Source organism: Heterodontus francisci, unplaced genomic scaffold, assembly GCF_036365525.1.
Source record: "Heterodontus francisci isolate sHetFra1 unplaced genomic scaffold, sHetFra1.hap1 HAP1_SCAFFOLD_148, whole genome shotgun sequence".
In the NCBI taxonomy this organism is placed as follows: domain Eukaryota; kingdom Metazoa; phylum Chordata; class Chondrichthyes; order Heterodontiformes; family Heterodontidae; genus Heterodontus; species Heterodontus francisci.
This window is the reverse complement of record NW_027142345.1, coordinates 2242870-2263660: the sequence shown is the minus strand read 5'-3', so window position 1 is coordinate 2263660 and position 20791 is coordinate 2242870. Positions and strand designations below refer to the sequence as shown.

Below are 20791 nucleotides of genomic sequence, written 5' to 3'. Positions count from 1 at the left end.
TTCAGTGTATTTATCTCTGTCCAACACTGTGAGGCAGCTTTCTGTGTTTATAAAGAGTGTAATTTATTGACTGGTCTCTTGGATCAAACAGGGTAACAGACAGAGGTCTGTGTGCAGAGGGTTTGGGGGTGAGCTCTGATTCCTAACCCTTTCTGGATTGTGAGGAATAAAGAATGAATGAGAGAGAGGGAATGTGGGAGAAGGGATGATGGAAGAATTTGTCCGTGAACCTGATTAAAAGTGATTTTTTTTTTTTTTTAATTAGAGATACAGCACTGAAACAGGCCCTTCGGCCCACCGAGTCTGTGCCGAACATCAACCACCCATTTATACTAATCCTACACTAATCCCATATTCCTACCAAACATCCCCACCTGTCCCTACCACCTACCTATACTAGTGACAATTTATAATGGCCAATTTACCTATCAACCTGCTAGTCTTTTGGCTTGTGGGAGGAAACCGGAGCACCCGGAGAAAACACACGCAGACACAGGGAGAACTTGCAAACTCCACACAGGCAGTACCCGGAATCGAACCCGGGTCCCTGGAGCTGTGAGGCTGCGGTGCTAACCACTGCGCCACTGTGCCGCCCACACGCAAGTGGCTCAAACGCAAGATAATATTAAGATATCAAGAGCAGAACATTAACATAATCTGAGTTCCGCGATCTGGTTGGGTCCCATTCCCCTGAAGTGAGGAATGAACGGGTGGGGAAATTCCGCCTGGAGTTATATTTGTCTCCAATGAAGATGAGGTCACAGTGAGGCTGGAATAGCTCAGTTGGGAGAACACTAGATTGAAGAACCAAGATGCAACCCCTGGTTTCATCAGTTTTAATTTGGTGTCTCCTTCATTTTAAGTAGAGAGAATCAGAGGGGAGATTTTCCACTCTTGACCCCATGGGCTGAATTTTAAACTAACGGTGCGGCTCTCGGCAGAGGCACCGGAAGTGGGTGTCGTCACCACACGAGTGAAATGTGGCCGACCGACCCCGATCACGGAGCAGCCAACCAATTAATGAAGGGAGGGGTGGGGCCCATGTAAACAAGGACCAGAGGTAGGGAACGAGGCACCAATGGCACCGACATCTGACACAACGGCTGGTGCTGGCACCATATTGAAAGGGCTGCCAGACCTGCATTCACTGCTGCCTGGTTTAAAGGAGTGTCTTACTGAGAGCCCTCTGCTGCCCCAGGTCCCGTTCTGCTGCCTCTGCTGCCCCAGGACCCATTCTGCTGCCTCTGCTGTCCCAGAACCCGTTCTGCTGCCTCTGCTGTCCCAGAACCCATTCTGCTGCCTCTGCTGCCCCAGGTCCCGTTCTGCTGTCCCAGGACCCGTTCTGCTGCCCCAAGACCCGTTCTGCTGCCTCTGATGCCCCAGGACCCGTTCTGCTGCCTCTGCTGCTCCAGGACCCGTTCTGCTGCATCTTCTGCCCCAGGATCCGTTCTGCTGCCCCAAGACCCGTTCTGCTGCCTCTGATGCCCCAGGACCCGTTCTGCTGCCCCAGGACCCGTTCTGCTGCCTCTGCTGCTCCAGGACCCATTCTGCTGCCCCAGGACCCGTTCTGCTGCCTCTGATGCCCCAGGACCCGTTCTGCCGCCCCAGGACCCGTTCTGCTGCCTCTGCTGCTCCAGGACCCGTTCTGCTGCCTCTGCTGCCCCAGGACCCGTTCTGCTGCCTCTGATGCCCCAGGACCCGTTCTGCTGCCCCAGGACCCGTTCTGCTGCCTCTGCTGCTCCAGGACCCGTTCTGCTGCCCCAGGACCCGTTCTGCTGCCTCTGCCGCCCCAGGACCCGTTCTGCTGCCTCTGCTGCTCCAGGACCCATTCTGCTGCATCTGCTGCCCCAGGACCTGTTCTGCTGCCTCCGCTGCCCCAGGACCTGTTCTGCTGCCTCTGCTGCCCCAGGACCCGTTCTGCTGCCTCCGTTGCCCCAGGACCTGTTCTGCTGCCTCTGCTGCCCCAGGACCAGTTCTGCTGCATCTACTGCCCCAGGACCTGTTCTGCTGCCTCTGCTGCCCCAGGACCTGTTCTGCTGCATCTGCTGCCCCAGGACCTGTTCTGCTGCCTCCGTTGCCCCAGGACCTGTTCTGCTGCCTCTGCTGCCCCAGGACCTGTTCTGCTGCCTCTGCTGCCCAGGACCCGTTTTGCTGTCACTGATGCCCCAGGACCCGTTCTGCTGTCACTGATGCCCCAGGACCCGTTCTGCTGTCTCTGCTGCCTGATAGGTAAGGAGCTGAATGCGAGCCTGCAGTGACCATGGTCCAATGGTTTGGCGATGCCATCCTGCAGGTTTGCCTCCAGGTGACAACAGATAGGTGGAAGATCCTCTTCCCCAGGGATGGGAGGTGGACACCTGTCCACCTGACCAAGCAAAGCTGCTTTGAGATAGTAGGTGAAGTCAGCAGCCGTGGGGTCACCCCCAAGACATGGATCCAGTGCACGAAGTGGGTCAATGACCGGATCCGGGCTGCTCAGGCGCAAACTCAAAACACTTTGGACCCTTTGGACATTGCGCATGGCAGAGTGAGAGGGAGTGTTTGGTGGAAAGGGAGTGACCACCCAGTCATGTGTATTGGGGAAGGGCAGCAGGACATGCTGCCTGAGGCTTGGCTGCATCTCGGTGGGAGGTGCACATCAGTCATTGTATAAACTCACACAGTCCCTCGAGAGGGGCCACATGCAGGAGGAATATGTGTGTCCACATCATGGACTGCTGGACTATCACCATCAGAGATATTGGGCTTGTCCCCGCTGGGAGACTAACTTTGTTGATCATAGTGGCTGCAGGAGAAGACAGCCCACAATCGGAAAGAGCATGTCAAGACTGGCAGTGGATGCCTAATCTCCATGTCCTCATCCCGATGGAGGAGGAGGCCATGGAACAGGCCGGGCAGCAAAGCAGCTGCTCCATAGCTGATGGAGAGGCAGGGACACCTACCTAAGAGAGTGAGTGAACATCTCCTGGGGTACAAGGGAGCATCCGCTGCAAAGGAGCCATACTGCTCATCTGTTCACCACTGCATCAATGGAGCTGCACAGTAGGGGTGGTTGGAATGTCACGATGGGCAGACCCTAACCCTTCAATGTCCCTGTTTTCACATGCAGGCTAGGATGAACGACAAGAGCGAAGAGCTGGAGAGACTGTGGGACAGCCAGACACCTCTGAGGAGGAGGAGGGAGCCTCAGATGGTGCACCATCACCTCATTCCCCTGCACCCTCCAGCAGCACAGAAACCCTCACTCGGTGGGTATCCACTTGCTGTTAGATTTGGGCACACAAGCTGGTGAGCACGTCACAGACAGGCCCGGGCAGCTGACGGAGGCTGTGACAGCCGAGGCCACTGGCAGTTGGAAGTCTGTGGGAGGCCAGGCCCATGCTGAGTCCCAGGCTGATGACGTGTCACCAGCAACACGGGAAATACTGCAGCTGCAGCAAGAGGTCAGGCAACATCTGGCAGAGTTGCCAGAGGTTATGTGTACCCAAGTTCGGATGATGGAGGAGTCCATCCAGGCCTTGCATGCTGCACTGTGTCTGATGGGGGTGTGTCTGGCTTCCTTCCTTGAGAGATTGGTGACTCTGATGGAGAGCCAGATCCAGCCGACCAATCAGTGGCTGCCGGAGATGCGCGCAGACTTGCACTCCATCGCTTTGTCCATGAGATCCATCCAGCGGTGACAAGGTGAGAGGGGGGACGAGGCACCTGAACTCTTCACCAGGTCCACATCCCTCTCAGGTCAGCAGCGAGGTACAAGTGTGTCTTATAAGGGGGAGGAGCAGCTGGCTGCTACATCTGGGGTCTCCTCTCAGGGTGCTCCTGGTGTGGACAGTAGCTCCAAAGCCCCTCTGCCAGTGACACAAGTGATACAAGAGCCTGCCTCCATCATCCTCGATGACAGTGGGGGGTCCCTGTACCTGTGCAGGAGGCCCTCAGTGTGCCGGGGCCCTCCAGGCCTCAGGCAGCAAGAGGACGGCCACCAATGTCATCCCAAGCCATGGGGCAGCAAGGTCAGCAGCCTGTCTCCATCTCAGCTGACAGAGCAGGGGGAGCACCACGTAGGAGCACCCGGAAAAGATTTAAGAAGAGCACCTAGATTCACTGAGGGGTTCACGGGTAAATGTACATTCCAGATGGATAGGGTTGTGTTTGGTGTCACACGGAATAAAGAAATGATGTTCTCTCACTATGTCTCCTTCTTATTGTTGATACCCTTTGGGACTTCATTTAAACCCTTCCTCCCAAGGGGCTGGAAGTGAGGGACCAAGCCCTGAGTTTACAAAGCTTCGGCCTTGTCACTGTGCGATTTGTACCTGGACGCTGCAGAACAGAAGGAAGGAGGTGACAACAGGGCTGCTTAAAGCTAAGACTTTCTTGCTGTGGTTCCAGAAGGTGGTAAGGCTCAAAGGAAACTTGAATGTATAAGGGTGTCTCATGTCTCCCTTGTGTGTATCTCATGGCCCCTTTCCTACTGTGCCTGAGGTTCTTCATCTGGCACTGCTTGGGCAGCATCCTCCTCCACATCCTCATCATCAGAGGAGACATCACACTCCACGATATCCTCACTAGTCAACACCTCACCCCTCTGTAATGCCAGATTGTGCTGTGCACAGCAAACCACCACGATATGCGAGACCCTCGCCGGGACATACTGAAGGGCTCCACTGGATCGATCTAGGCACCTGAATCTCATCTTCAGGAGACCAATGGCCTCCTTGACGGTCGCTCGGGTTGACCCGCAGCAGGTGTTGTACCTCTCCTCTGCATCCGTGCGTGGGTTCCTCACAGACGTCAGTAGTCATGTCCTCAGTTGGTAGCCCTTGTCTCCAAGGGTCCATCTCTGAAAGCGGATGGGGCCGCGAAAAGGTTCTGGCACCTGGGAGTGCCTTGGTATGCAGGCGTTGCGGCTGCTTCCCGGGATTTGTGCACACACCTGTGGGATCCATTTGCAGTGGTCGCAGACCAATTGCACACTGAACAAGTGGAAGCCCTTCCTGTTGAAGGCTGCTGGCTGGTCTGCAGGAGCCTTGATGGTCACATGGGTGCAGTCAATGACACCCTACACCTGGTGGAATCCAGCGATGGCCCCGAATCCTATAGCTCTCTCAGCTTGACTGTTTGGATCAATGTGCACATAGTCACCGGCCCTCCTGAAGAGGACATTGGTGACCTCCTTGATGCACTGATTCACTACAGACTGAGAGATTCCACACATATCTCCAGTGGATCCCCGCAATGATCTGGTGGTGAAGAAGTTCAGTGGCACGGTGACCTTCAGTGACACTGGCATCAGGTGCCCACCAAGTCGCATGGGGCACAGCTGCATCATGGGAGAGAGATCAGTGACGACCTCCGTGGAGAGGTGCAGTCTGCGGAGACACTGTCACTCGGACATCTGCAGGTAGTTGAACCTCGGCTGACGTGTTCCTCTGCCTCCTTCTCCAGCCTCCTGTTCGAGGCTGGCCTTCCTGTGGGCCCCCAAGCTGCTGTGGTGCCCCTGCTGGTGCCTGCGCCTCCCTCCCTTCCTCTCTACTCCTCCTCCTCCTCCTCAATGGGAGCCTCGAATCCAATGAGAGCCTCGAATGAAGCCCATGACAGGTTGCCCCTCCCTGAGTGCAAGGCCTTCACAGTAAACAACACCCAGCCACATTTACCTCACTTGTCACCCTCAATGAAGTGGCACTGCCCCAATGGCACCCTTGTGTTGTTCCCTCTGCAGAGCTGGCACATTGGCCCCCACTCCTGACAGTGTTTCCCGATGCCCTTTCCCCCTCCACCCTTGCTGCCAAGTTACGCTGCCTCACCCGATAGCTTCCCAGTGAAGACAACACTCAGCTCCCACCTCCCAGTCACCTCCTTTAACCAGGCGAGGCTCTGAAGCCCCGTGGTTCCCGTGTGCTATTAGTTCAATTGGATCCAGTGAATAAAATTGCTGACAATTGGACTCATAAATACTTTAAATGCCTTCTTGCCATGTGGATGTGCGAAGTCTGCCCTCCATGTCAGCCGCCGACAGAAAAATCCGGTCCAACGTCTTCCATCCCTATTTTACACACCCCCCTCCCCCTCCCCGGCCTCCATTCCCGTCTCCAACGGTCCCTTAAAATTCTGGCGCATGCCTCTAAGACTAATGGGAGTGAAACCAGATCTGCTCCTTAGACTGAACAGGGAGAGCTGCTCTCTCTGTGTTTAAAGTGAATGAATCTGCTCTTTACCTTGTCTTACTGGAACGTTCACTGTCTGGAGATGTCTGTTTGAAAATGTTTTCCTGTTATATTAATGGAGCAGAGGAGCAGATGTGAGGTACTGTTGAGCAGAGAGGTTTGGAAGTGGGTGAAGGGGTGGAGTGACGGTGTGCGTGAGAGGCGCAGTGAGTTGGCCATTCTCAATAGAGTGTCAGGAATGAAGGTCAGAGGAACAGACCAGGCAGGAAACACAGAAAGAGCGAGGAGAAGCTGGTGTGAAAAACAGAGATTAAACAACAGGCTTGTTCATTTGGTTTGGGTCTGGTGTTTAGAATACCCGGAATCTGGGTTCACTTCCCTTCCAACTCAGCGAATTGTATCAACATTATGTTCATAAAACCATAGAACGATACCCAAAGAAGGAGACCATTTGGTCCATTGTGTCAGTGCTGTCTCCTGTAATCTGTACATTTTTCCTTCCAGTATTTATCCCTATCGCTTTTCAAAGTTACTACTGAATCTGCTTTCAAGTCCTGATCAAACAGTGCATTCCAGATCACAACACATCACTGTATAAAAAATCATTCCTCATTTCGCCTCTGGTCCTTTCTCAATCACCTGATAAATACATCCTCTGGTTACTGACCCTTTTGCCACTGGAAACAATTTCTCCTTATTTAACTTATTGAAAACCTTCTTGATGGTGTCACATACTAGACTGCCAGTAAAACTGAAGCCCATGGAATAAAAGGGACAATGACAGCATGCATATGACGTTTGCAGACTGATAGGAACATAGGAGCAGGAGTAGGCCATTCAGCCCATCGAGCCCACCCTGCCATTCAATATGATGATGACTGATCGTCCACTTCAATGCCTTTTTCCCACACTATCTCCATCTCCCCTATGTCATTTGTATTTAGAAATCTGTCAATCTCTGCTTTAAACATACTCAATGACTGAACTTCCACAGCCCTCTGAGGTAGAGAATTCCAAAGATTCACAACCCACTGAGTAAAGAAATTTCTCCTCATCGCTGTCCTAAGTGGCTTTCCCCTTACGTTGAAATTGTGTCCCCTGGTTCTAGACTCCTCAACCGGGGGAGACATCTTAGTTTCATCTACCTGTCTATCCCTTTAAATATTTTGTAAGTTTCAATGAGATCACCTCTCATTCTTCAAAACTCTAGAGAATACAGGCCCAGTTTCCCCAATCTCTCTTCATTTGACAGTCCCGCCATCCCGGGAACAAGTCTGGTGAACCTTCGTTGCACTCCCTCGATGGCAATGATATCCTTCCTAATGTAAGGCGAACAAAACTTCACACAGTATTCCAAAGTGCAGTCCAACCAAGGTTATATACAATTGAAGCAAGACTTCACTACTCCTATACTCAAATCCTCTTGTGATAGAGGCTAACATATCATTCGTCTTCTGAATTGCTTGCTGCACCGGCATGTTAGCTTTCAGTCACTTATTGACAAGGACACCCAGGCCCCTTTGTACATTCACACTCTTACCATTTAACAAATAATCTGCACATCTGTTTCTCCTGCCAAAGTGGATAACCTCACATTTTTACACATTATATTTCATGTGCCACTTTCTTGTCCACTCACTCAGTCTGTCCAAATTCCCTTGAAGCCGCTTTGCATTTTCCTCACAACACACATTCCCACCTAGTTTTGTGTCATCTGCAAACTTTGAAATACTACATTTGGTCCCCACATCCAAATCATGTGAACAGCTGGGTCACAGTGTGGTGGTGAACAGTTGTATTTCTGTCTGGAGGAAGGTTTACAGTGGGTTCCCCATGGTTCCTCATAACTTCAGTTATGTGCAGAGACTGGAAAAGCTGGGGTTGTTCTCCTTGGAGCAGAGCAAGTTCAGAACAACTTTGACAGAGTTAGAATCAAGGAATCAAATGGTTACAGTACAGAAGGAGACCATTCAGTCCATCATGTCCGTGATAGCTCTTTGCAAGAGCAAATCAGCTAATTCCACTCCTCTGCCCTTTCATTGTAGCCCTGCAAATTTTCTCTATTCAGGTGTTTATCCAATTCCCTTTTGAAAGCCACGATTGAATCTGCCTCCAGCACACTCTCAGGCAGTGTATTCCAGATTCGAACCACTCACTCTGTCCCACACCCCGGTACCATTGCAGAAAATCTTTTCTGTTCATTTCATCCCTCATAAATAATTGAAATGAAATGTTTATTAGGAAATGCACAACATAAAAAGGAGAGAGAAATAAATGCTGAGTAAAATAGAAGTCAATGTTTGAAAGGTAAAAAGAGCAAAAGATGTAACTTTTATTCTGGATGAATGAGAGGAATATATCACACTTTGGGGATTTTGTAAGAGGATTTACTGATAAACCTGGGATTTGAAAGGAAGCTGGTTCATGGTTTACAGAACAAATTCAGCCCCTGGGGTGGAGCCAACAGCTGCACCGTCCAATAACAGACAGGCCGGGGACTCTGTCTCAGGCCTAGTGAGCTCAGTCGATGAAAGCAAGAAACTCTGAATCTCAAGTTTTTGAGTTTGAGCCCACGGTGGGTGTTTTCTATTTCCCTTTTCGGCTGATTTTACAGCCGTTATCCAGCTCTGAATTCCTCGGCAGAGAGTTCAAGGAGTGTTTGAAATGAGATTCAACAGCAGTATGAGAATGTCTCTCCTTGATTCAGGACTCTTACCTCTCTGCAGGATCTCACTGCTAAAGACTGAACTTTATCTCATTTCATTCTCAGCTCAGGGTCAGTGTGGTTCACTGGGACTTCTGGCTGTCTCCCACTTCACAATCCATCAGTGCTGAGAAATCAATGGGGAATATTACTCACATGTTGTAATGTTTTATAAATACTTGAATGTATTTCACACTGTGTCTAACAGTGTGAATCTCCCCTGGTATATCAGCTCACCAACACTTCAACAGAACATTCACATAATGTGAGCTCTGAGATCTGTTCAGATCCCTTTCCCAAGACCTGGAAAGTGGGATTGGGCTGGATCACTCTTTTTCAGCTGGCACAGACACGATTGCTAAATGGTCTCATTCTGTGCCATAAATTTTCTCCATTTTCTATGTTCTATGAAGTGAGGTGTGATTGGGAGGGGCAATTCCACCAGGGTTATATTTTCTACCAAAACAATGACACAAGGGATACTTCACTTTTTTATTCATTCATTCATGCGATGTGGGCATCGCTGGCGAGGCCAGCATTTATTGCCCATCCCTAGTTGCCCATGAGAAGGTGGTGGTGAACTGCCTTCTTGAACCGCTGCAGTCCATGTGGGGTAGGTACACCCACAGAGCTGTGAGGAAGGGAGTTCCAGGATTTTGACCCAGCGACAGTGAAGGAACGGCGATATAGTTCCAAGTCAGGATGGTGTGTGGCTTTGAGGGGAACTTGCAGATGGTGGTATCCCCTGCATTTGCTGCCCTTGCCCTTCTCGGTGGTAAAGGTCGCTGGGTTTGGAAGGTGCTGTCTAAGGAGTCTTGGTGCATTGCTGCAGTGCATCTTGTAGACGGTACACACTGCTGCCACTGTGTGCCGATGGTGGAGGGAGTGAATGTTTGTAGATGGGGTGCCAATCATGTGGGCTGCTTTTGTCATGGACGGTGTTGAGATTCTTGAGTTGGAATTGCACCCATCCAGGCAAGTGGAGAGTGTTCCATCACACTCTTGACTTGTGCCTTGTGGATGGTGGACAGGCTTTGGGGAGTCAGGAGTCATGGTTGAGTGAGAGGAATATATCACACTTTGGGGCTTTTGTAAGAGGATTTATTGATAAATCTGGGATTTGAGAGGAAGCTGCTTCATGGTTTACAGAACAGATTCAGCCCCTGGGGTGGAGCCAACAGCTGCACTGTAATTACTCGCCTCAGGATTCCAAGCCTCTGACCTGCTCTTGTAGTCACGTTATTTGTATGGCTACCCATGGTAACCTCCATGATGTTGATAGTGGGGGATTCCGTGATTGTAATGCTATTGAATGTCAAGGGGAGATAGTTAGATTCTCTCTTGTTGCAGATGGTCATTGCCTGGCACTTGTGTGGTGCGAATGTTACTTGCCACTTATCATCCCAAGGCTGTGAGACTGCAATAGCTCAGCTGGGAGTGTGTTAGACTGAAGATCCCTGGTTCAATCTGGGGTTTTGGCAGTTCTCCTTTATTCTGCATCGCCCTTTGGTTTTGACTCTTGAGCTGCACAATTTACACTGAAATTATTTCCCCAAGTCTGAAGGTTGGATTGGAATAGAGAGATATCAATGATGGGAAATATTTACATTGTCTGCTTTTGCTTATTCTCTATCTCCTTGTGTCCTTTTCCCCAGTTTTTGAATCTTTCGGGGCCGGGTGAACATTTGATTTGCTGCATTTGTCCCAAACTGAAGCCTTTTCCACATCTCTGGGCGGTCAGACTCATTCTGTCTGTTTTTGCTGCTCGTGACCATTAACGAGAACAGGCCACGAGTTCAATGTTTATCAGCAAACGGAAGATAACTGGAAAGAATTCTGTGTTACTCCAGACCAGTGACAAAGATGCAATGGATGTTATTCAAAATAAATTCCCTCTGACATTTTATGTAATCTTGTTTGCATCTAAAAGTTGGATTTTAAGTGTTACAAAAATGTGTCAAATTAATGACTGACCATGTGACAGCGTACATGGGGATCAAATCCACAGCCTTGTTGTTATCAACACTGCGTCCTAACCAACTGAACTAAGCGGCCTATAGACAGAGCCAGGTATGGGTTTGAGCCGCACGCTGGGCGGTTTGTGTTTTATTTCTCACACTGGGTGACAGAGCCATTGTACAAACAATGGACACATCACATCCCTGAAACATTGTTCTGATATAAAACAGTGTGAAATAAGAACTGAGCATGGAAATGGAACCAGAAATCAGGACTTTAATCTATTGAAGTTTATCTTGAAATTCAACCATTCACAGAACATTCCAATCGATCGAACGCTCTTCTGATATCAAATCCAGGAACTTGAGCTGCTGTAAAACATAACTGAGCCTGACGTGATCTGAACACACAATTGTCTAATCTGCAGTCAGACGCGCTACCATTATGCCACTAGCTCACAAATAAAATAAAGTGTTTCATTCCTGACAGATTTACTTCTTGTTTAGATTCAGTGATTGAAATTAATTCAATCATCATCTGACCTCCACTCTGTGAAGGCCTGCTACCCGACCTGAACCCGAGACCCGCGACCTGTGTCGGGTCCGGGTCATGTCGGGTCGCTCTTCCGGGTCTGGCTTTCGGGCTCAGGTCAGGTCGGGCCAGGTTCGGGTCGGGCTGGGTCTAGTTCGGGCTGTGTCCGGGTCGGAAACACACAGGAAGTATTACATTTTGCTCTGCTGGGAAGTTGAGTTTAGTAAGTGTCAAAAGTTGAAAAGCCAACCTGAGCTGGGAGTCCGGGACATCAAGGAGGGAAACTCTGAGTCTGCTCAGTGAGCAAGTGAGCATCTCAATGATGTCATTGCGCTCATGCTGCAGCTTCCTGTAGATTCGGAATCGGGAGGTAGGTAAAGTGAACATTCCGGTGGTCGGGTAAGGCTCGGGTCGGTTTGGGCGTGGGAATAAATGGAGATACTCGGGCCGGGTCGGGCTCGAGTCCAATGTGGTTCTGTCAGGTTTGGGTCGGGTTTTTTTTCCTGACCTGAGCAGGCCTTCACCGCTCTGTCAGTTCAGTGCCTTATTTAAACTATTACTTGGAGTTCTGCTTTCCAGGGTCTCGGCTGTTTAAGTGTTTCCCAGACCCACTACTCTGATTAATCAGACATTTTGCTGCTAACTGCTGCTGCTACAATTGAAATGTAAAAAAGAATTTCCAGTGACCTGCAACCAATGGACAAATACATTTCAGAAAGATAAAGCTCATTCACCAATCCACAAATGTGTCTTTCTGCTTATATTTATAAACAACTCCTTCTCTCCACTATGAGAACTATACAATCACTACAGTTATTTGAAAGTTAGTATAAGATGTTCCAGTTCATCAATTTTAAAACTGCAGCAGGTATTTTCCAGAAAACTTCTCTGTTGGAACCTCAGTCCCATTTAGATTGAAAGTGGACCATTAATTTATTCACTTGTTCATTGTGGACAGGTGTCTGACTTGGAATAAATCTCATTAACTTTCAATGAGGTGGCAGTATTTCTGTGCTCCCATTTTACACAGTCTGTCCTGTTCACGCACCATGTTTTTATTCTCCTCTCCCATTCTCCACAGGATACAGATTGCAAGCATCATCAATCTCGCTGTTGAAAAGCATTGGAAGAATCTGGTCACACAGGGATTGAAACATTCATTTTCTGCCATTTTCCAAGTTGGTTGCTTTAAACACAGTACGATGTGCAATCATCTTGAAAAGAGATTCTCTTCAATATCCAATACAAACTGAATTACAAACCTGACAGACAAACACAGGAGAACAAGTGACTAGTGAACACAAACCTCATGGTGCTCATTTTCAGATTTATTGCAGTCATCCGACAAAACAAGTGAAAGAATATTCAAATGAAATGATTTGGAAAGTAGGTGTGACTTTTGTTGGTGCCTTTCTTTGCTCTGTTGGTGAAACTTTCTTGCACCTGATTCCTGTTCATGTCTCTGTTTCCTCTATTGAATGAGGAAGGAGGTATTTGATCAGAAATCAACTGGATTGTGTACCTTTGAGAGGGGATTTCTGCACCATCAGGGCTGGAAACAGGAGTGAGTGTAAGACAATGTGTGGAGTTTGATTTTGTACAGAGGGAGAGCAAATCGAACAGGACTGTGAGATATTGGCCTGGATTTTACAGCCCCAATAGCGGTGAACTCTGAGACTTTCACTGCTGTTGAGGGTCTGAACAGCACTGCAACTGCTGGTACATGCACACACTAACACCAGCATCTGGAAGTTGTGGTGGTGAGAAATGTGCTTAGAAGGAGCCTCTGATCATAATCGCACCAGCCCACTCTTTAAAGTGACAGGGACCTGTAGTTCAGCAATTTGGGCTCATTGCCCACAATGTACCCTGATTTTTACCTGGGTTGGATTAAAGCCGGTACCAACAGGCTCTGGGCCGCTCGGGAAGGACTTTTCTGTTGACACAACAGCTCCACTATTCCAGGAAGACACCGGCAGCAGCAGGGGTCAACTTTCAGAGGGAGTTCAGACATTTTAAATGTTGTATTTTATTTCTTAATTGTCTGTAAGTTTTTAGCATGGCCTGATCAGAGTTCTTAAATTTACATCTGACTTTTTATTAACAAGATTGAAGGGTTTTTAAAAGATCTCTAAATATATATCACTTTTTATCAAGATTTACTTGGCTTCTTTGTGAAGACTCTTGAGCAAGATTGAAGTGACTTTTAAAAACTACATCTTATCCTTTAAAATCCTGCTTCCATGTAGATGACATTGGAAGATGACTTCAGAATAGCTTAGACTATCTTTCTAACAGGTACTGCAACAGCTTAAGACCTACTTTTCTGCAAAAGCTGGTGAATTACCTTCCGGGAGCGGAGAGGAGCGGAGCGGAGCAGACCTATATGGACCGATATGAGGAGAACGCCGAGAGCGGAGCCTATAAATCCAATCCGAGGATCGAGGCCCAGTCTCTTACCTTCCAGGAGTGGAATGGAGCTCTACCAGTGTGCTGGAGTTTTGAAAAAAAAGAAGCCAACTGTGACGTCAGAGGAGAGCTGCAAGGTGATTGGTTGGTGAGTCACTGCTGTTAGTGTATTTAAATATCATAAAGAAAAGGGCAAAGTTTTTTTAGGTGAAAAAAAAACCTCTGCTGATAAGATGAGTACTACTAAAGTGTTTTTTTTATTCAGTGTAACTTATGAAGGACTTTAGATTGTAGTGGGTAGAACAAGGCCCCGAGTGTCATTAGCATTTTTTAATTAAGGGAGTAACTAATTAATCTAAGGGTAAGTCATGGCAGGAGAACTCAGTCCCGTGATATGCTCCTCCTGCGCTATGTGGGGATTCAGGAACACTCCCAGTCTCCATGACGACCATGTGTGCAGGAAGTGTATCCAGCTGCAGCTACTGGCTACTTGCATTATGGAGCTGGACCTGCGGGTGGTTTCACTGTGGAGCGTCCGCGAAGCTGAGGACGTCATGGATAGCATGTTTAGTGAGGTGGTCGCACCGCAGGTAATGGATGCACAGGCAGAAAAGGGATGGGTGACCACCAGATGGAATATTTGGAGAAGGCAGGTAGTGCAGGAGTCCCCTGTGGCCATCCCCCTCTCAAACAGATACACCACTTTGGTTACTGTTGGGGGGATGACCTCCCAGGGGAAAAGAGCAACAGCGCGGTCCGTGGCACCACGGAGGGCTCTGCCGCACAGCAGGGGAGGAAAAGGGGAGGAAGAGCTATTGTGATAGGGGATTCTATCATAAGGGGTGCAGATAGGCGTTTCTGTGGCCGCAAACGAGACTCCAGGATGGTATGTTGCCTCCCTATTACTAGGGTCAAGGATGTTTCGGAGCAGCTGCCGGAAATTCTGAAAGGGGAGGGTGTGCAGCCAGAGATCGTGGTCCATATTGGTACGAACGACATAGGCAGGAAGAGAGATGAGGTTCTGCAAAGTGAATATAGGGAGTTAGGCAGAAGGTTAAAGAGCAGGACCTCTAGGGTTGTAATCTCAGGATTACTCCCTGTGACACGTGCTAGTGCGGGTAGGAATAGGAGGATTAGGAAAATGAATGCGTTGCTGAAGACTGGCGAAGGCGGGAGGGCTTCAGGTACTTGGATCATTGGGATCTCTTCTGGTGCAGAGGTGACCTGTACAAGAGGGACGGGTTGCATCTGAACTGGAAGGGGACCAATATCCTTTTAGGGAGATTTTATAGTAATACACTGGAGGGTTTAAACTAGTCTTGCAGCGGGGGTGGGACCCAAAGTAGTAGTCTCTCCGATGAGATAGTTGAGGCAAATGGAGAGGTTAAAGCAAGCAAGTCCAGTAGGCAGGCCAGGCAGGGGCAGGACAGGGAGCGTGGAAGGTCTGGTGGGCTAAACTGCATTTACATTAATGCAAGTATCCTTACAGGTAAGGCAGATGAACTCAGAGCATGGATCGGTACATGGGATTGTGGTATTGTAGCTATTACGGAAACGTGGTTGAGGGATGGGCAGGACTGGCAGCTCAATGTTCCGCGGTACCGATCCTTCCGGCGTGACAGAGGTGGAGGTAAGAGAGGAGGGGGAGTTGCACTATTGATTAGAGAGGACATCATGGCAGTACTTAGAGAGGATATCCCGGGGTGAATGTCCAGTGAGGCCATACTGGTAGAACTTAGAAATAATAAAAGGGTGATCCCTTTGATGGGATTATACTATAGGCCCCCCAATAGTCAGGGGGAAGTGGAGGAGCATATATGTAGGGAAATCACAGATAGGTATAGGAATTCTAGGGTTGTAATAGTAGGTGATTTTAACTTCCCTAATATTGACTGGGACTGCCTTAGTGCAAAGGGATCAGATGGGGAAGAATTTGTTAAGTGAATCCAGGATAGTTTTCTGAAGCAGTACGTGGATGGCCCGACTAGAGAAGGGGCTACACTCGATCTCCTCTTAGGAAATGAGGATGGGCAGGTGGTTGATATGGCAGTTGGGTAGCACTTTGGGACCAGTGACCATAACTCTATTAGCTTCAAGATAGTTATGAAAAAGAATAGGACTGGTCCTCAGGTTGAAGTCCTAAATTGGGGGAAGGCTAATTTCCATGGCATCAGACAGGAACTCTCAAAAGTTGAATGGGAGAGGCTGTTTACAGGTAAAGGGACGTCTGGCAAGTGGGAGGCTTTTAAAAGTGAAATAGGAAGAGTTCAGGGCCAGCATGTTCCTGTTCGATGGAAGGGCAAGGCTGGCAAGTTTAGGGAACCTTGGTTGACAAGGGATATTGAGGGTCTGGTTCGGACAAAGAAGGAGGCATACGTCAGATACAGGCAGCTGGGATCGTGCGAGTCCCTCGAGAAGTATAGGGGATATAGGAGTATACTTAAGAAGGAAATTAGGAGGGCGAAAAGGGGCCATGAGATTTCCCTGGCAGATAAGATAAAGGAGAATCCTAAAAGATTCTATAAGTGTATTAAGAGTAAAATGGTAGCTCGGGAGAGAGTAGGTCCCCTTAAGGATCAGTGTGGCAATCTATGTGTGAAGCCACGTGAAATGGGCGAGGTCTTAAATGAATATTTCTCGTCTGTATTTACCGTGGAGAAGGTCATGGAAGCTAGTGAGTTCAAGGGAGGGAACAGCGATATCCTGCAGCATATCAACATTACAAAGGAGGAGGTGTTGGAGGTTTTGAAGCGCATTAAGGTGGATAAATCCCCAGGGCCTGATCAGATGTATCCAAGGATGCTATGGGAAGCAAGGGAGGAGATTGCTGGGGCGCTGGCAGAGATTTTTGTATCATCGTTAGCCACGGGTGAGGTACCGGAAGACTGGAGGATAGCTAATTTGTTAATTAATAAATTAAATAACAAACAATGTCGCCTCTTTCAATTCTAAACTCTGGCGGAGACAAGCCTAGCTTGTCCAATCTTTCCTCGTAAGACAGTCCACCCATTCCATGTATTAGTCTCGTAAACTTTCTCTGTACTACCTCCAATGCATTTACATCCTTCCGCAAATAAGGAGACCAGTACAGTACTCAGTACTGCAGAAGAGGTCTCACCAATGTCCTGTATAGCTGAAGCATAACCTCCCTACTATTGTATTCAATTCCCATGGTGATAAATGATAACATTCTATTAGCTTTCCTAATTACGTGCTGGACCTGCATACTAACCTTTTGCAATTCATGCCCTCGGACACCCAGATCCCTCTGCATCTCAGAGCTCTGCAATCTCTCACCATTTAGATAATATGCTTTTTTATTCTTCCTGCCATAGTGGACAATTTCCGACTTTCCCACATTATACTCCATTTGCCAGGTCTTTGCCCAATCACTTAACTTATCTATATCCCTTTGTAGCCCCCTTATGTCCTCTTCACGACCTACTTTCCTACCTATCTTTGTGATCAGCAAATTTAGCAACAATACCTTCGGTCCCTTCATCTAAGTCATTTATATAAATTGTAAAAAGTTGAGGCCCCAGCACAGATCCCTGTGGCACACCACTCGTTACTTCTTGCCAACCAGAAAATGACCCATTTATGCTGACTCTCTGTTTCCTGTCAGCTTGCCAATCTTCTATCCATGCCAATATGTTACCCCCGACACCATGAGCTTTTATTTTCTGCAATAACCTTTGATATGGCACCTTATCCTTCTGTAAATCGAAATACAATACATCCACTGGTTCCCCTTTATCCACAGCACATGTAACTCCCTCAAAGAACTCCAATAAATTGGTTAAACATGATTTCCCTTTCAAAAAACCATGTTGACTCTGCCTGATTACCTTAATTTTTTCTAAATGCCCTGCTATAACATCCTCTGTAATAGCTCCAAACATTTTCCCTGAGACAAATGTTAAGCTAACTGGCCTGTCGTTTCCTGCTTTCTGTCTCCCTCCCTTTTTGAATAAATGAGTTACATTCACTCTTTTCCAATCTAACGGAACCTTCTCGAATCTAGGGAATTTTGGAATATTAAAACCAGCGCATCAACTATTTCACTAGCCAATTCAGGACCTGGCGACTTGTCAACCCGCAGCTCCAACAATTTGTTTAGTACCACTTCCCTGGTGATTGTAATTTTCTTGAGTTCCTCCATCCCTTCAATTTGCTGATATACGGCTAATACTGGGATGTTATTTGTATACTCAATAGTGAAGACCGATGCAAAGTATCTGTTCAATTCATCTGCCATCTCTTAATTATCCATTATTAATTCCCCAGACACACTTTCTATAGGACCAACAGTCGCTTTGTTAACTCTTTTCTTTTTAAAATATCTATCGAAACTCTTACTAGTTGTCTTGAAATTCCTTGCGAGCTTTCTCTCATACTCTAATTTTACCTTCCTTATCAATCTTTTAGTCATTCTTTGCTGTTTTTTATATTCTGTCCAATCTTCTGACCTGCCTCCCACCTTTGCACAATTATAGGCTTTTTCTTTAAGTTTGATAGTATCTTTAACTGTTTTCGTGAACCATGGATGGTGAGTCCCACCTTTGGAACTTTTCTTTCTCGTTGAAATGTATCTATTCTGTGTATTCTGAAATATCCCCTTAAATGTCTGCCACTGCATCTCTATTGACTTATCCCTTAACCTAATTTGCCAGTTCACTTTAGCTAGCTCTGCTTTCATGACCTTATAATTGCCCTTATTTACATTTAAAATACTAGTCTGGGACCCACTCTCCTCTCCCTCAAACTGAATGTAAAATTCAATCATATTATAATCGCTACTACCTAGGGGCACCTTAACTATGAGGTCATTAATTAATCCTATCTCGTTGCACAATGCCAGGTCTAGTATAGCCTGCTCTCTGGTTGGCTCCAGAATGTATTGTTTCAAGAAATTATCCCCAAAACATTCTATGTACTCCTCATCTAGGCTACCTCTGCCCATCTGAATTTGCCAATCTATATGTAGATAAAAATCCCCCATAATTATCACAGTACCTTTCTGACAAGCTGCCATTATTTCTTCCTTTATATCCCATCCGACAGTGTGGTTAATGTTAGGTGGCCTGTACACCACTCCCACAAGTGACTTCTTGCCTTTATGATTTCTCATTTGTACCCAAACTGCTTCTGCATCCTGATCTCCAGAAATCAGGTCATCCCTCTCTATTACGCTAATACCATCATTAATTAACAGAGCTACCCCGCCACCTTTTCCTAGCTTCCTGTCCTTCCGAAACGCCATGTCACCTCCAATATTCACATCCCAATCTATGTCGCCCTGCAGCCATGTCTCTGTAATGACTATCAGATCGTACTTATTTATTCTATTTGTGCTCCCAGTTCATCTGTTTTGTTTCAAATGCTCCATGCATTCAGACACAGAGCATTTAGTTTTGTCCTTTTATTATTTTTGTCACCTCTAGCCTTATCTGTCGATTTACTCTTAGATTTGTACATTCTGTCCCTTCCTGTCACAGTCTGTTTATCATTTCCCATATTTATACCTTTCTCTCTTGCCTTGTCTCTCCTCCTTGATTCACCATATCTTCCCAAATTTGATCCCTTGCCCCCACTATTCAGTTTAAAACCGTCTCTACTTCCCTCGTTATGTGGCTCGCTAGAACACCGGCACCAGCACGGTTCAGGTGTAGACCGTCCCAACGGTACAGCCACCTCTTTCCCCAGTACTGGTGCCAATGCCCCACGAACCAGAACCCACTACTACCACACCAGTCTTTCAGCCGCACATTACTTTCTCTAATCTTATTTGTCCTATGCCAATTTGCACATGGCTCAGGTAATAATCCAGAGATGATTACCTTTGAGGTTCTGCTTCTTAATTTGGTGCCGAGTTCCTCATACTGACTTTGCAGAACCTCTATCCTTGTCCTGCCTATGTCGTTGGTACCGACATGGACCACGACGACTGGATCCTCCCCCTCCCATTGTATGTTTCGCTCCAGCCCTGAGCATATGTCCTGAATCCTGGCACCGGCAAGCAACACAGCCGTCTGGACTCTTGCTTTTGCTGCAGAGAACAGAGTCAATCCACCTTACTATACTGTCCCCTACTACCACTACATTCCTTTTGTCTCCCTCTTTGAGCCGCAAACACTTACTGCAGACGTGTTTGCCCTGGATCACACTGGCATCCAGGAACTCCCACATGCTGCAGCTGTGACACATCACCTGTCCTGTCATCCTTAACGTGTTTCAATTAACTACTTAAATATTTTATTCAATTATTCATTTTATTGCATATTTTATGAAACTTACCACTAGTTTGTTTACTATTTTAAACGTTAGGACTAAAATGGATCTTAATCACTTACCAGATGCGCATCAAGCAGGTCGGTTCTTCCAAACCAATCAACTACCTGCTTGCCTGTGATGTCACAGCTTACCAGATCCTCACCAAACAGCTCCTTCCACTGCACCGAAGAAAGAACCAAATCCTGTATCCTCACCCCAGCGGCTCTCTGTTTCCCTGCTCTCACTCTCCATTGTGCCGTCACTCCTCGATTTTTTTCCCCTGCTCTGCTCCTCTCTCTCTCTCGCTCTGTCTCCGAGTCTGTGCTTTTGGCGCATTTCTTCATTTGTTGTTCCGTTGTGCTCCTCTGTTTCTGGTCCAAAATCTGACTCTGGTGGGACTTGAACGCACAACCTTTGAATATCGTCTTCATCATTATTTAAAAGTCCAACACGCTATCCATTGCGCCACAGAGCCTCACACATTTTTATTGACCTCACTAAGGCCTTTGATCTTGTCAGCAGAGACGGCCTCTTCAAACTGCAATGGAACATATGCTGCCCTCCTGACCTCTTGGGCATCATCTCTTCTTTCCACGAGAACATGCATAGTTCCATCAGTTACAATGCAGCAACATCAGACGCTTTCAAGATCAGCAGTGGGGTAAAGCAGGGCTGCGCGCTGGCGCCAACTCTCTTAGGAACAGAGGAACATAGGAGTAAGCTATTCAGCCCGTCGAGCCTGCTCTGTCAT

General features: G+C 47.5%; 1 non-coding gene across 1 annotated transcript; it reads right to left on the bottom strand.

The window, feature by feature from the left end:
* Positions 1-20424: 20424 nt before the first annotated feature.
* Positions 20425-20515, bottom strand: trnak-uuu (transfer RNA lysine (anticodon UUU)). Its single transcript is given in 2 exon segments — positions 20425-20460; positions 20479-20515. It is a non-coding gene; the product is annotated as a tRNA-Lys (tRNA).
* Positions 20516-20791: the final 276 nt, after the last annotated feature.